At 44.4% G+C, this 15,197-nt stretch overlaps 2 long non-coding RNA genes across 2 annotated transcripts; both read right to left on the reverse strand.

Annotated features, from left to right (window-relative positions):
• Positions 1–283: 283 nt before the first annotated feature.
• Positions 284–3,321, reverse strand: LOC136551349 (uncharacterized). Its single transcript, XR_010782535.1, has 4 exons — positions 2,639–3,321; positions 603–672; positions 402–500; positions 284–300 (listed from the first exon to the last, which is right to left on the reverse strand). It is a non-coding gene; the product is annotated as an uncharacterized lncRNA (long non-coding RNA).
• An 8,750-nt stretch (positions 3,322–12,071) lies between these two features.
• Positions 12,072–14,936, reverse strand: LOC136551350 (uncharacterized). The gene is made up of 7 exons (XR_010782536.1): positions 13,879–14,936; positions 13,757–13,797; positions 13,151–13,239; positions 12,860–13,013; positions 12,742–12,780; positions 12,535–12,623; positions 12,072–12,405 (listed from the first exon to the last, which is right to left on the reverse strand). It is a non-coding gene; the product is annotated as an uncharacterized lncRNA (long non-coding RNA).
• Between the last annotated feature and the right edge of the window lie 261 nt (positions 14,937–15,197).

Genomic DNA, 15,197 nt, shown 5'->3' on the forward strand with positions numbered 1-15,197 from the left:
CGATAGTCACTTCCAGTAGTAGGACCATACAACTTTGCTCAGGCCCCGTTTAGTTCCAAAAATTTTTGACTTTTGGCTACTGTAGCACTTTCGTTTTTATTTGGCAAAAATTATCCAATTATGGACTATTTAGGCTTAAAAGATTCGTCTCACGATTTCTCGGCTAACTGTGTAATTAGTTTTTTTTTCGTCTACATTTAGTACTCCATGCATGTGTCGCAAGATTCGATGTGACGGGTACTACGCAAAAATTTTTGGTTTTTGGATGGAACTAAACGGGGCCTCAGTCTTGCCCCATACCTGGAGTATATGATTCAAATGCAACATTGAAAGGTCACCACCTGTGCTTAGGTTATTCAGTAAGCAATTAAGCATACAATGGATCAATAGATTCAACAGACCTTTTCAAGAAACATAGGATGATCGACAAAAACACGATCGACTCCTCTTTTGTGGCAGTGGAAGAAGCGAACAGTTTCTACCGTGTCACCAATATTTACCTGTGGAAGCGAAACCTATTTCAGTTTTTTATAGAATATAAATATCATTAAGCAGCTTCAAGTTAAATGCAAGCTACATAGCAATACAACAAAAACGTATACCTCAACAAGGACACTTGTATCCCATGCATCCTTGTATTGATCATAACGAGGAGCTATTGTGTCCCATAGCCTATAAAAAGTTATATACATAATGTAAAACATTGTTTACACAGAACTTTCTATGCAATACAATCCAAAGAGAAGAAATAGACATGATAACTGCATTAAGCATTATTGTAGTATGCAGAAACTATCTTTGAGTTATTCTGCTGCTATGGCTCAATTCAAGGGTGATCAGATATTCTCAATTGGACCTAATTACCAAAGAATTTGGTAATGAACAACTGGTTTGCAAAATGGACTCAAGCTTTTAAACTTGTGGTTATTGAAAGGATTAAGTCCGCTTTTGGCCCCTCAACTATTGGGTTCGTCTAATTTTGACCCTCAACTACAAAACCGTCTAATACTAGTACCCAACTGTCAAAATCGTTCACTTTTAGCACCTAGGCGTGGGTGAGGCTGTTTTGTCATACGTGAAGCGGTTTTGACATGTGGGGCCCACGCGTCATCCATCTTAGTGACATGTGGGGCCCACGCGTCATCGACTCAACCCCTACCTCTCCATCCTCACGGCCACTCCCCCGACGCATCCTCTCTCCGCGCGCGGCGGGGCGGGCGCTGCTCCCTCGCGCGGCCATACATGACAATGACGCAGAGGAAGAAGAAGACACTCGCCACGTAGACCGGCAGCCGCCCGCCCTTGCGCAGCGATGTCACGGTGTGCTTCGCGCCGAACGCGTCGGCCCTGGCTCCCGCGCCCACGCCCGCGAGCGACAACTTGCGCCGCCCCGCCAAGCTCATGGTGCCCACGGCTCGCTCGCTACCCAGCGCTACTGCCTCATCCTACTCCTCTCGCGATCTCCCCGTGCGCCGAGTTGTGTTTTCGCTTGGACCGATCGGCGTGCCGCGACCGCGATCAGAAAGCGGGGGAGGCTGGAGGATCGTCCGAGCTAGCGAGGTAGCCGCGCGCGCGGGTCTTTATGGATGGGCTGGAGAACCTGATCGGGGAGTCAGCACCGGGGGATGCGGATTTGGTGAGGGGATGCCATCTCCTAATGGTTCCCACACCCTTCTCTTCTCCCCTGGCCACCGGGCATTGAACGGGCAAGTGCAAGCAACAGATATTAATTGGATGGAAAATTCATCAAGCTCAAGCCACCGCCATCCAATTACTCGTACTCACTGGTGCCTAAGGTCCCTATATAGCCCTCGGACGAAACTGCAACGAGAATCATCCACCAGGGCACTCGGACGAAGCGTTGCCATCACCGCCATCCGCCATGAACACCGAACTGAGCTCAGCCATGGCTTCCTCTTCTTCCTTGCTTCCTCTTCCATATTCTTGATGTTTTGGTTCCTCACTAATGTCACGGCCTTGCCCGTGAAACAGTTTCACCGGCGGACCTTCGTAGCAACAGGAACGGCACCGTTGCCGCAGTGCACCGGCACCACCACTGCTACGCACGTGGCTGGACTTTCCCAAGCCATCTCCGCCCTAACCAACTCCGCAGCGGTATCTGTGGTGAGCTCCTGTTCCTTTTCCACCTTCCCGTTAAATCTCTACCGTTGCCGGTGTGTCGGAACACGTGCGCCGCCGGCGGCGAACCCGCACCTACGCGGGCAAACATGCCCCTGCACGCCGCAGCCCTAACCACGGGCCGTCGCGGTCCTGTGTGGCCGTGCGGACCTCGCGCTGGCCATGCGCCGCTCGTGGCCGGACCTCGCCGTCGGCGAGCCTCCTCCCGGCCGGGATTGGCCACCGGCTGGTCACCCACACGCGCGTGCATAGCCCTGGTCAAACCCGTTGGCCCCCACGTGGCGGTCAATGCCAGCGGAGCATGGTCAAAACCGCTCCACGTAGGACAAAACAGCTCTGCCCGCGCACAGGTGCTAAAAGTGAACGGTTTTGACAGTTGGGGTATCACCAATAGACGGTTTTGTAGTTGAGGGTTAAAATTAGACGAACCCTGTAGTTGAGGGGTCAAAAGTAGACTTAATCCTTATTGAAAATAGTAACGTGTTGCAAGAATACTTACAGCCAAAGCTGGGGGCAGTCCTCCTACAACATCACCGAGGCCACCAGTTTTACACCATGGGTGCACTTCAGTTGCAACAAATATTATAGTCATCCCAGTAGAACATACACCCTTTCCCAGACCTCGCACAGAGCGGGAGCTCTCTGTACTGGGTACACCCTTTATCCCAGTAGAACATACAATAGGTGCCCGAGGCCTAGTAGTCTTTGGATGAATTCCATTATTTGTAGCTCTTCTTTTAGCCAGCTGTGTCTTACTTCGCATGGATTGGCAGTGCCTGCTTAAGAACCTAAGTCCACCGTTACAACATTGTTGGAATTGCATGTGAGGTGCCTGCTTTAGTGCACTGGGCCTATTTGTTTGATAAGAACCATTGGCAGATATTGAACCCATCATTGCAGCCATTCGATGATGACCTGTCAAATGCCAAATGAAGATTTTGAAGTTTTTCATGTTATCCTGGTTCAGAGAAAAATGAAAAACTAAATTGCCTAAGCACATATTCTCATTCTCAAAGGAGAGGCAGCACACAAATAAAGAAGGTACATATTATGTTGATCTAGAGCAAATGTTCATGAGACTAGATCCAAGTATAACATTTTGAGGTTTCAAGTGCCTGAAGGATGAGAATCCCAAACTTAAGATGCTAAAGTTATTAGAGGGGACGGCAGAGCAGCCCCATAACCTGAAACAGGGCCCCAAGTTCAACCAGAGACACCATTCAAGAGAAAGCCATTTTTTCTAACGCCGAGTTGCAGATAGTAACCCGAGATTCTAAATCTACAAAAAAAAGTTAGTGAGGTTTCTTTTTTTCTTTTGAGCGAAAAATACAGCAGGGGAGACAAGTTTTATTAAACAAAAGGAAACAAGAACAACACTGTACAAAGGGGCCTCAAAGGAGCAGCAAAAGAACAACAGAGAAGCCAGCCTGAGGTGGGCTGCAGGACTAATCTAGGGCAGCTAACAATCCCAGAACTGATAGACCACTCTGCAGTTCCCATTACCCCCTTCCTGGAATCCCAAGTGCATTCTGAAATGAAAGTGGGTAGAGAAGAAGAGCAGGAGGAAACAGGAAAGGATCTCAAATGCAAATGCCAGCCAGGTACCTCGCGCTGGGACTCAGATTGGGTAACGTTTCTTCAGCAAGTCATAGCGTAACGTGCGGCCCTATATCCAACATTGAAACACCACCCGACGGCTGCCAGCTTTCTCCCATAAGATACTTTAGTTTTCCTCCGTGAAAGCTAGGCGGGAGTGGCTGCTCGTTCGCGCGCGCTACGCTGGTTTTCGGCGGGCTGCGCCGACCTATGCCCACTGCTCGCCACCGCCGACCCGAGCAGTCCTGCGCCGCCGCCCGTTGTCCGGAGGGGCCGAGCAGTTGAGCTGCATACAACGACGCCGGGACGCTGTTCAGCAGCGTCGCCACCGGCCTGGGCCAAGCAGTCCTACGCTTACCCGAGCAGTATTGCGCCGCCGCCCGTGGTCTGGAGGGGCCGGGCCGCCGAGCTGCCCAAACCGACGCAGTGACGCCATTCAGCAGCGTTGCCGCCGGCCCGGGACACCGTCGACGAGCTCCGTGAGGACTTCAAAAAGTATCAGACCTCTTCTCTGTCACAATCTTGTATTTAGTGCTCACTTCACATTCAGCAATTTTTCATCTCACCTGAAATCCAACTAGCACTAGAAGTTCGTGGATGTGCATGTGTGATTTCCAATATTAAAAATGAATCTACAATATACAAATTTCAGAGATTATAGGGTTGTGAGTAGTTCAGTATTTCAGTTATTTCAGATAGTTGTACAGCCAAAAAATGATAATGTACAGCCCCAAGTTGAATTGGAAAATGATGGCAGCAACAGAGATGAAATTCTAGAGTCTCAAGATTACAATGTCCTTGGCAATTTTACTTAGCTCATAACAGGTCCAACTTGTGACGAAGAAAACCTTCAGTTCTAGTGTGTATAGGCTGGTTAGATAGCATTTTGGAGAGGGCTAACTATAGTCTTTTGAGGTCTAGTTATAGTCTTTTGTGGCCTAACTGTATATCCGAAATGGCCTGTAGAATTTTAGTAGACGCACATGTGCTAGTTCAGTAATAGCACAACTTGCCAGGGTACACAACCTGATGGTGCTTTGAATGATTTTGAACTTTCGGACTTGTGCTTTGGAAGTGGAGCACATAAATATCCAATGTACTTGATCTGTCTACCAATTATGTGCTTGTGAAAATGGCTTTGTTTGTGTGCATGGAGAGTACCTGTATCTATTCTGTCCAAATACACATATATCAAGCAGACATCAGGAGGAACAAAATCTTGCATTTTCATTTCCAGATTTCAGTACTTCACAAGATCAAAACAAGGTCTCTTGATTTCATCATATAGACCAGTAGAATATGACATGTTTACGAGAAGTGATTTCTATACAAAAGCTAATTACATTCATCACAAAAGACAGAAACCACTTTGACAGCATTCCTGCCTAGTCCATCTCCTTCATGGCGGCAAGGACCTCTTGAACGGCGTCGTGCTGCTGAGATCAGCCTTGGCACAGGCTCCATCTTCTCCTTGCTGCTCTGACTACCGGCTTCTCCAGAGAGGCGCGACAGGACTGCTGCGGCAGCGTATGGGACGGAAAAGCCTGCGACGACGCACAGGTCGGGAGCTGCGGCGGCGCGAGGCACGGGAGTGCTGCAGGAGCGCTGAGGCACAGCGTGCAGCGCAGGAGGCCGGAGCGGCAACAGCGCGCGTCGCGAGGGGCCGGTGGCGGCGCGCGGCGCGGGAGGCCGGCGGGCTGCTGCGGGTAACTGTTGCGGCGTGGCTCCTGTGAGATTGACGCATTTTTTTTAATACCGATGGATTGGATTCGGAGGGTAGATAGAGGCCCGCACGTTACGCCGTGACTTGCCACCGAATCTGAGTCCCTCGCGCTGCCTGCGACCGCGGAGGAAGGCGAAGAAGCGGCTGGGTGGTGTTGGCTCGGGGGGCTGTAGACTGCAGAAGCGCGGAGGCGCACTCGGCGCTCAAGTAGAGGAGGAAGCAGGCGGCGAGTGGCGACGCCGCGCGCCGAGGGCCAGCAAAATATCGCGCAGGTGACAGGCGGCGAGCGCGTAGTGGCTAGCGCACGGGCGCCATACGATGCCTGCACCGGCGCGGCCCCGCACCAGCAGCACGGCCACCACCCATGGTGGTGACATGGGGCGGGCCGCGGGCGCGGGGCGCCTCACCACCAGCGTACCGGCACCGGCGCGCGGCTGGGGGCGAATATGCCGAGGCAAAAGGCGTGATGTGAAGCAGGCAGCAGGGCCGAAGGGGGGGGCGGGGGTGGAGCGCCTAAAACTCGTGGTCTTCCCCGTGCGCGGCAGGGGCGCGGGGGAGCGTGAGCCGTTGGTTCCGAAAGCGGGGGAGGGCCACGTCGGCGTCGGCGTCGGCTAGCGGCAGGCAGCCACTGAGGGCGGCGTGTTGTGGAGGACACGGGGAAACGACGCCGATCATGTGTTGGGACGGGCCCCAGTGGGGTGATCGCGTACGAGATTATTTTTTGGCCGTTCTTTCCTCTCTTTTTTTATTCTGATGACTGTGAGCAGAGGGGATGGCTTCAATACTTTCTGCCCTCAAAAAGGCACTGTGATTTTATTTCTCCTCCTATATTACAAGATAAATCCGGAACAAAATGCTCCACCAGCAAAGTTGTGTCCAGATGGGAATGTCCCGGTGACACTACGGCCTTGGCTAACTAAAATGTGGCGCTAAACGGCACGAGGCCATCATACCATCTGGCTTGGCAGCGGCACTCCGGCCTCGGTCTAGCTAGGTGATAGCGCGCTCCGTCTTCATTTAGCTCGGGCTCGGCGGTGGTGCTTCGGCTCGATCTACCTCAATCACTGGATGGTGGCGCACGGCTCTATCTCATCGAGTTCATCGAGTTTCCGTCCTCCAGTGAACTCTAGTCGACCACCTAGGAGAGCTCCAAAAACAGATTCAGATCACGAAGTCACATATATTTACCATAGAGCAACTCTACATTGGACTTAAGTTTCTATAAACATCTTTTAAAGAGCTCGCTGTAAATATGAACTCACATGTATATGTGATTATAAAAATTTAATCAAGACTCAAATGAAAAAAAACATAGAACACTCCTTCTCCGTGCCCACCACCTCCACAGCTACGGGTGTCGGCACCTCCCTCACTACGTAGAAAAAGATTTTTAGGGGCGGCTGGTAGACCGGTTTTGCCAGCTGCCCCTATGAAAGGGTGGCTAAAATCACTGATTTGTAGGGGTGGTTCCCAGGCCGCCTCTACAAATCGATTTGTAGGGGCGGCTGGTGTTATCAGCCGTCCCTACAAATCCGATTTGTAGGGGCGGCTGTATATTGAGCCGCCCCTACAAATCAATTTCCAGAAACTGAAACCACGAAAAAAGGGGTAAAAAAATAGCATTTTTTTTTAACCGTGGAGGTCCCCACCGGCAGCCACACACACTCACTTTATGGTTGTAGCATTTTTTCATGATTTTTGCAAACTATGCGCCGGCCGAGATTCGAACCGACGACCTCTCTCTCGCGCGCCATCTCCTACCACTACACCTTACATTCACTTGTGTCCACGATCCATTTTGATTCCCCATGTATTATACAAAACTGAGCATAAATTGATTGTTTGAGGCCCTAAACTAATTCAAATGAAAAAGTTGTGAACTACAAAGTTTTATAACTTTTTGAGATCTACAACTTTCATTTTGGTAGTTTCTCCATCCGAGGTCACTTATAAAATTTGAATTTCAAATAATAGAAATTCGAACGTAGTTTTCCATGACAAGATGGTTTCAAATGAGAAAGTTATCAAGTACAAAGTTTCATAACTTTTCAAGATCTACAACTTTCATTTTTACTGTTTGTCCATCCGAGGTCGTTTAAAAAATTCAAATTTTAAATTTTTGGAAATTCAAACGTAGTTTTTCTTGACAAGATGATTTCAAATCAAAAAGTTGTCAACTACAAAGTTTCATAACTTATCGAGATATACAACTTTTATTTTGGTTGTTTCTCCGTCCGAGGTCGTTTACAAAATTTAAATTTCAAATTTTAGAAATTCAAACGTAATTTTCCTTGACAAGATGATTTCAAATTAAAAAGTTGTCAACTATAGAGTTTCATAACTTTCCGAGATCTACAACTTCTATTTTGATCATTTATTCATCCGACATAGTGGTAGTAACATTGTTCATAAATGTTACATATCCCTCTTATTGTCTATGAAACTATATGAGAGATATGTAAATTTTATGAACAATGTTATTACCACTTTATCGGATGAAGAAATGACCAAAATAAAACTTATAGATCTTGATAAGTTCTGCAACTTCTATGTTCATGATTTTTTCATCTGAAATCAATTAGTGTTCCAAAATAACATTTGGCCTTCTCTATGTGCTCCTCTAAATATTGTTCCTCTTTTGCCCCTCACTTTTTTTCTTTTTTTTTTGTCGTCGTTGTTTTTTTGAGGAAATTTTGACTTTTTTATTTTATTTTTTTGATATTTTTCCTTTACTTAGGAGCACAAAAGAAGTAACCACAGAAAATATGAGCTGAAACAAGTGAAAGACGTGGCCTGTGGAATTTTCAGAAAACTTGCTCAAAATCGACAAAAACCTTGTGACCACGAAAAGAGGATCTTGTGACCACTTTTTGATCAATCTAAATTTTTCGAACCCCGATAGAGCGGGGATGGACGGATCCGGAATTTTTTTCTGATCGATTTTGATATATGGAGCGTCGAAATCGGAGTCTGTATACGAAAACTATACCAGTTTTAAGAATTGGCTCCGAATTAGAGGACAAAACAGGAACAGTAATTTCAAACAGTCCTTTTCAAGTAGTAAATGATCCCAACTGAAAAAGTTGTCAACTGCAAAGTTTCATAACTTTTTGAGATCTACAACTTTCATTTTGATTGTTTCTTCATCCGAGGTCGTTTACAAAATTTGAATTTTAGTGCTTACTTTTTAATATTCGGCATCCATTTACAGAGGCGGCTGGATATTGAGCCGCCCCTACAAATCGGGCCATTTGTAGGGGCGGCTGATAACACCGACCGCCCCTACAAATTCATTTGTAAGGGCGGCTCATTTGGCAACCATTTGTAGGGGCGGCTCTATCACTAGCCGCCCCTACAAAAAATTCGTCCCGTTGCTAAAATCGTTTTTTACGTAGTGCCTCCACAGTGGCGGGTCGGCACTCGGGATGGGCAGTGCCCTGCACGGGCGGGACGGCATGAGCACTGGCGGTGCGGGGCGTTGGGGGCGTAGCGGCACGGTGGGGCACGACGACGAGGTGGGACACAAGCAAGCGATGCAGGGTGGTGGCAGCAAGAACGGAGGTTCGACACAGGAACACAAACAAGAAAAAAAAAAGAAAAGAAGTGAACCGTTATTTTTGTGTAACCAATGGTATGATTGGGTAATTTTGCGAACTCCACAAATCTCTAAAAATTTAGAGCACCTACGAGGTGCTCCACGAAATCCATGGATCTATGAGTCAGATCCATGTTTTTGTGGATCTTAGAGCTGGCGGAACTAAAAATGTTTGGATAAAAAAATGAGAGTGGAGTTGTTGTTTTTTTCTTTTTGTAGATTTAGAGTTGATGGAGCTCTTACAAACAGAGCCATGTCTTATGCTACCTGAGTCATGCTCGCGACCTCACCCCTCAATAGCGCCACAGTGAAGCGTCCCAACAACGTTGCACACTCTTCTCATCCACTGCCACTGACGGTGAAAAAGCTATAGGGTGCCAAACATCAACTCTGGCTTTTCCAACAAGCAACATGTGTGGTGAGCTAAAGAAAAGCCGACTTCTCAAGTATGCTCATGAAAAAAAAAACAGTTCCAAATAGAGCCTATATGATGTTCTCACCCTCCTCATCTAACCTCAGATAAACTATGAAAGAAGTTGTATAACAAGATGGGTTGTAGCAAAAGTTGCTATGGAACCTTAAAAATGTAAGTCAGGGACAAAAAATCTTAGAGATTATATTTTTGGATGGGATTTATGGGAGTTAAGGATCAATTCCTACATCTTGAAAACATTCAGTTAAGAGACGATAACCATATTAGGTTTTGATAAGACAAATGGCTATGTGACCGGCCTTTAAAATTTGAATACCCTCGTTTGTATAATTAGCAAACATGCCCGTGCGTTGCAACGAGAGAAAAACTATTAAATGTTCAACCTCGCCTCAGTTTGTTGCACAAAGGTGGTGACTTAATTTGTGTAGTTGTTAATGGTTGTTATAGCTTATAGCTACAGAGGTAGCTGCAACGTTCACAAACGAATGGGCTCATTAATGAAAAATGAAGATAACAATGTTACATATTTATTTATTTTTTACTCTTTGTATAAAATTCAAAAGTTATAATTTATTTTATGCTGATCATGGCGTTCATAATATAAATTAATATTAGCAATAATATAATATTATTCTAAAATGAACAGTATAATATTATCCTAATAATTTTGTGTCAAATTAAAACACAACCTCGATAAGGTTTTTTCCTTGATAGATAGAGTTTTCTTCCTTTATACCATAACTTTAGTTTTCATATTATGAATGTGTTGATGGAGTTAATATCTATATGTGAATAGTTTGGGGATACATTTATTTTGATTATATTATATGACAAACGGCTCGAGATTTTATTTTACGGTTTAATTAGTTTAACCATCGTCTAATTCAGTTTCTAATAATAATGTGGTGTATTTCTAACTAAAATAACACCGACAATTTAGTGGTGAGTATATATTTTATTTTTTTTATTTTTTTGGTGAAACGGTGAGTATATATTTTAAAGGTCAAGGTTTCAAAGACCCATAATATGTATTATTATTTATCTTTATTCTAAAAATAAATGGAGATATTTTAGGAAAGAAGAAAATGAAAAAATCACGCAAAAGGGTGCACGTTCCTCAACGTACCGAGTCCTATGAGCTGGAGAGAGCGTGAAACAGAAACGATCGAGCGGGAGAGGGGGCGGGCAAGGAGATTGTCAGATGGGAATGATCAAAAGGACACCGATAACATCGTGGTCTGTAAATGAAAGACAAAAAAAAATCAGATCTAGAAAAGAACTATGAACGGAGGAGACAAACAAACGCAGAAAACCGAAGCCGAATAGACGACGAAAAAACAGACGTGAAAAAGGACACAAAAACGTACACGGAAGGAAGGAAGGAAGGATGAGTAAAAGAAAAGATCCGGATCAAACTCTGATTACGGGTACACCAATAAGCGGAGGTAAAAAAAAACAGGGAAAAAAACAAAACCAAAAAAACTCTTGTCGTTCCAAGTGTTTATTATGTTTTTTTTTTGTTCGGTTCTATTTTTCATTGTTCGCTTTTGTTTCTTTTTTTCCGTTTCGGTTTCCCCTTTCGTTTAGGGCTACAGAGAGACCTACGAATAGTGTACTATATTATAGAACAAAAAAGATAGTTTGAAGAAACGCTTCATCCTGTATAGAAGTAGGATAGGATTAGTATTTTTATCCAGGTTACTCATGACTTAAAATGATCTATTTAGATTAGGATTTGAATTCGTACTTATCCATGTCACCTCAAAAAGATCTACATATTGTTATTATATTATTAGCAAATATGCCCATGCTTTGTGCCTTTGCGTGGCTCTACCGTCTAGCCACGCTTCGTGCTACAAGGGTGTCAAGCTTCAGGACTATGGCAGCATCGTATTCTGTGGCGCGTTGCTGCGGCGTACAGCGAGGGCCCGGTTGTAGCACCACAGGAGGATGTCGCTGACCCTGAGTTGGGACACGTGGAGCTCGCGTGGGTGGGTGCGCCCAGCGTCTGGCGAGCACGGCATTGGAGAGCAAGGTGCGGGCGTCGAGGCGGCGAAGGCTGAGGCGGAGTAGATCGTCCGGCATGGCATATTCGTGCTGGTTTGCGTGAGAGAAAAATACTGTTTTGGTTGGAAATTTATGATCGTTTACGACAAGCCATAGCCAAACGAACAGACTAAGATCCTTCTAGTCTGTCTATTGAACAAACGGTTGTTTCCAGGCTTCTTGGCAACCGGTTGTTTCATAGACAAAAAAAAAACATCCAAAAACAAACAAACAAAAAAACGGTTGTTTTGAGGTTCAAAACAACCGGTAGTTTCAAAGCCAAAAATCAACCAAAAATCAACAAACAAAAAACAGTTGTTACAAAACAAAAAAAAACAACCAAATTTAACAACGTCAGATCCAAATCTGATAGCCACAAAAAAAGGTAATGAAAAAAAAACTAAAAAATAAACAAATAAATGGCTAAATAAAAAAAGGCAGAAAAACAAAAATATAAAAAACCAAAAACAGAAACATAAAAAAAACATTCGAATCCGTTGTATATACTCACCATTTCTATTTATGTAGTAATTTGAACGTATATATGATCAGGTAAATAAATCCTCAGGTGCTCAGCAAATATACAGGGGTTGTAAATATGAACAGTCACAACGCACATATCATGTACGACTTTCAGCTTCAGCTTGGTGTACACTCTCCAAGCACCGTATCAGGGCCGCACTGCTCGCAGGCGCTGCCAGCAGCAACACAAGCACAAACACAAAAACCGCTCCAACTTGCTCTTTTGACTATCTAAGATTAGAATTTAGAATACATGAAAGAAAGAGGCTTGTTGAACCGTCACCGAATGACCGGAGGTCTACTGGCTTAACCAAGGCCCTGCACAGCAGCCATGTTCCCTCCCTCTCAAACCTGCCATGGTCCAAAACAATGCCAAGAAAAAGCAGATATAGGTAATGAGATCACTGAAAGATGTGTGAAAATAGTGCATGGGAAAAGGTCAAATGGTATATACGGCAGAGAAAGGGGTATGAGAATTACAATTCGGATAAGCAATCTTCACAAAAAAATGTGTTTGCATCGCAAAAAAGGATGAGCATATCACACAAAAAATGTCCAGCAGCAACAACCTGAACACAAAACACAAGTATATATGTTGAAAGATCGAATGAGGAATAAAAATCTCAAAACTTATCATCAGAGTTTGTGTTTACTGACAATGGAAGAAGCAAAGAATACACTAGCTACCTGCTCACTTGTTTCATTTCTGTCAAAAAAAGATTGAACCTGACAAAGGTACATTATGTGTCAGATCATTCGCTAGGTATCAGTTCAGCAAAATTAGATAAGTGAAAATGTATAGCACCTTTTCCACAACTGATGTCAACTTGAAAGTGAGATACAACCCAGTGGTTACAGACAAAAATAGGCTTCCATACTCCTTCAGCAAAAAAAAGGTACCACACAGGTGGTGGCCATAATGAAAGTAGAAAATATTCCATAATCGTCAACATTTGACACTGAACATGAGAAAAAATTGGTTATAGCTTCACCCATCTATGATTATGCAGAAGTAACCAAAAAACAACATGAGCTATCAAGGAAACTCACCAAAATGTATCAGAAAAATGTAGGATAACAAAGGTAGATGGCTTACCTGCCTACGATAGCTACGGCCCCTACTGTTCTTACAGTACATCAGCAGAAAACAATTGACAAACATATCAGTTTGGCACGACATTGTATCTGCAGAAGATTAAGCGACACATGAGACCAAAAATTATACAAGAAAAAGCATCACCATTACGACAGTAACACAAAGTATTGATGGTTGAATAAAATACAAAAAGGAACACAATGCTGAACCTAACTATTTGTAAAAGACAAGTACATATGCAAGCGTCAAGCAAAAAGCCAAAGCAAACACCTAAGCCTAGTTGGCAAAAATGGATATTCCAGCTCCAGAAACTTAATTTGTTCAGGCAGTAATTCACAAAAAATGAAGTATATGACTCAAACTGATGCCAGCAATATCACTTTGCAACCATTCTAGAACAAAGGTTAAAAATCCACCTAATTAATCCTTAGACAATACCACACTCCAAACAAAATGAAAAAGGACAGCATAGCCTTGGTGATTGCTTATACGCATGCACAGAATTATAATGCCTTCAAGTGCAGGAAATCCATCAAAATCTAACCATATGATGGTTATGTTAACAAAATAGTTATTGACTAAAATATTTCCGAGGAAGCAACTTACTATTTCATAATCAGTACGACAAAGACTTCAATCAACAATATCTGCATGAAATTTCAAATTAAAAATAGAGTCACATAAACCTATAGTACATAGAACCAAAAAAATTATATATAAAAAATTACCTATTAATTGGCCAGTTCAAAGAAGACACCAGGCCACCAAATTTGAACCTCACAGCTACCAAACATAAAAAAAGAGGCAAACATATATATACATATACAAGAAGCAAAAAAAAAGAAAAATACCCGTGCGTTACACCAGGTCCATGGATTTTTCTCATGTCTACGACGATGCGTGTGACTTGCAGCTTAGATGAACATATTAAGAATTAAGTCCAGGAGTACAGTCGGGCATACATCCTGGCTACAATACTACAGTTTGAAATGGATAGGAACGCTAGCTACTGCAGAAATAGGATAACTGCTATTATTACATCCACAGAAAGTAGTCAACAGAAATACAAAAATGGTTCTGCATGGTTGTAGCCAACTTTTATGAACTTTCGTGAGGACATAATTCGGTTCAGAAACGTAATAAAGTTATCAAGCAAATTAGCAGTTTACATGTGTGCTTATCCATAAGAAAGGACAGTATTAATGAATCAACTTGGGTTGTTTATCTGAAAGACAGTCAGTTGGGCAACATGTCAATCAACTTGGGCTGCTACCGAGGAATTCTTGAAACCTTTCTACTGCGTCCCTGTCTTTTGCATCTGTTGCCGAGGTATTTCAGTGGACATAGAAAAGGCCACAGAATGTCATGACTACATAGGCTAACTGCACAGGCTACAGGAGCATTTCGTCGAGCAGTTGGGCTGCGAGTGGCGATCTGCGACCATCCCGGGCGCGCCGTTTCCTTGTATAGACGTGGCCCCACATGACAGATACAGGCAGGCGGATAGCTTACCGGGGCCTTTCCGGAGATAGCGGCGTAGACGGCGCGGAGTCGCGCTTAGGGGGGGGGCGGGCGGGCTGCAGTAGGGTGTGGTGCTGGCCCTGTACGCTAGCTACGATAAGGAGCTCTTCTATGTGCGCCTCGCCAGCAGCGCGCTCCGCGGCAGGCCTCGCGGTGGTTGTGCAGCGCGACGAGGGTCGTGGACGGCAACCGCTACCGCTGGATCCAAGGTATCGAGTGTGCGTGCGCCGCCGAAACAAAAAGAGCCGCGCGCGACAAAAGGAAATTGGACGCTCCACAACAACTGAAGTGACAGATCAAACGGACAAAAAAACGGATAATGAATGACAAAAAAAAAACCGACCAACATATAGCATTCTTGTTTTTTTTACTTCAACTTAACTGTGTTGTACATAGGGCTTGTTTGGTACAGTTTCACCAATAACTTTACGAGCTGTCGTGAGCTAGATTTTGCCAAACACCTTTTTCAAAACAATTTCATAGGTTAAGCTGTTTTTCTCTCCTCTAGCGAGGGGACGAGTTAGGT

The sequence above is a fragment of the Miscanthus floridulus genome, chromosome 4 (assembly GCF_019320115.1).
Source record: "Miscanthus floridulus cultivar M001 chromosome 4, ASM1932011v1, whole genome shotgun sequence".
Classification (NCBI taxonomy): domain Eukaryota; kingdom Viridiplantae; phylum Streptophyta; class Magnoliopsida; order Poales; family Poaceae; genus Miscanthus; species Miscanthus floridulus.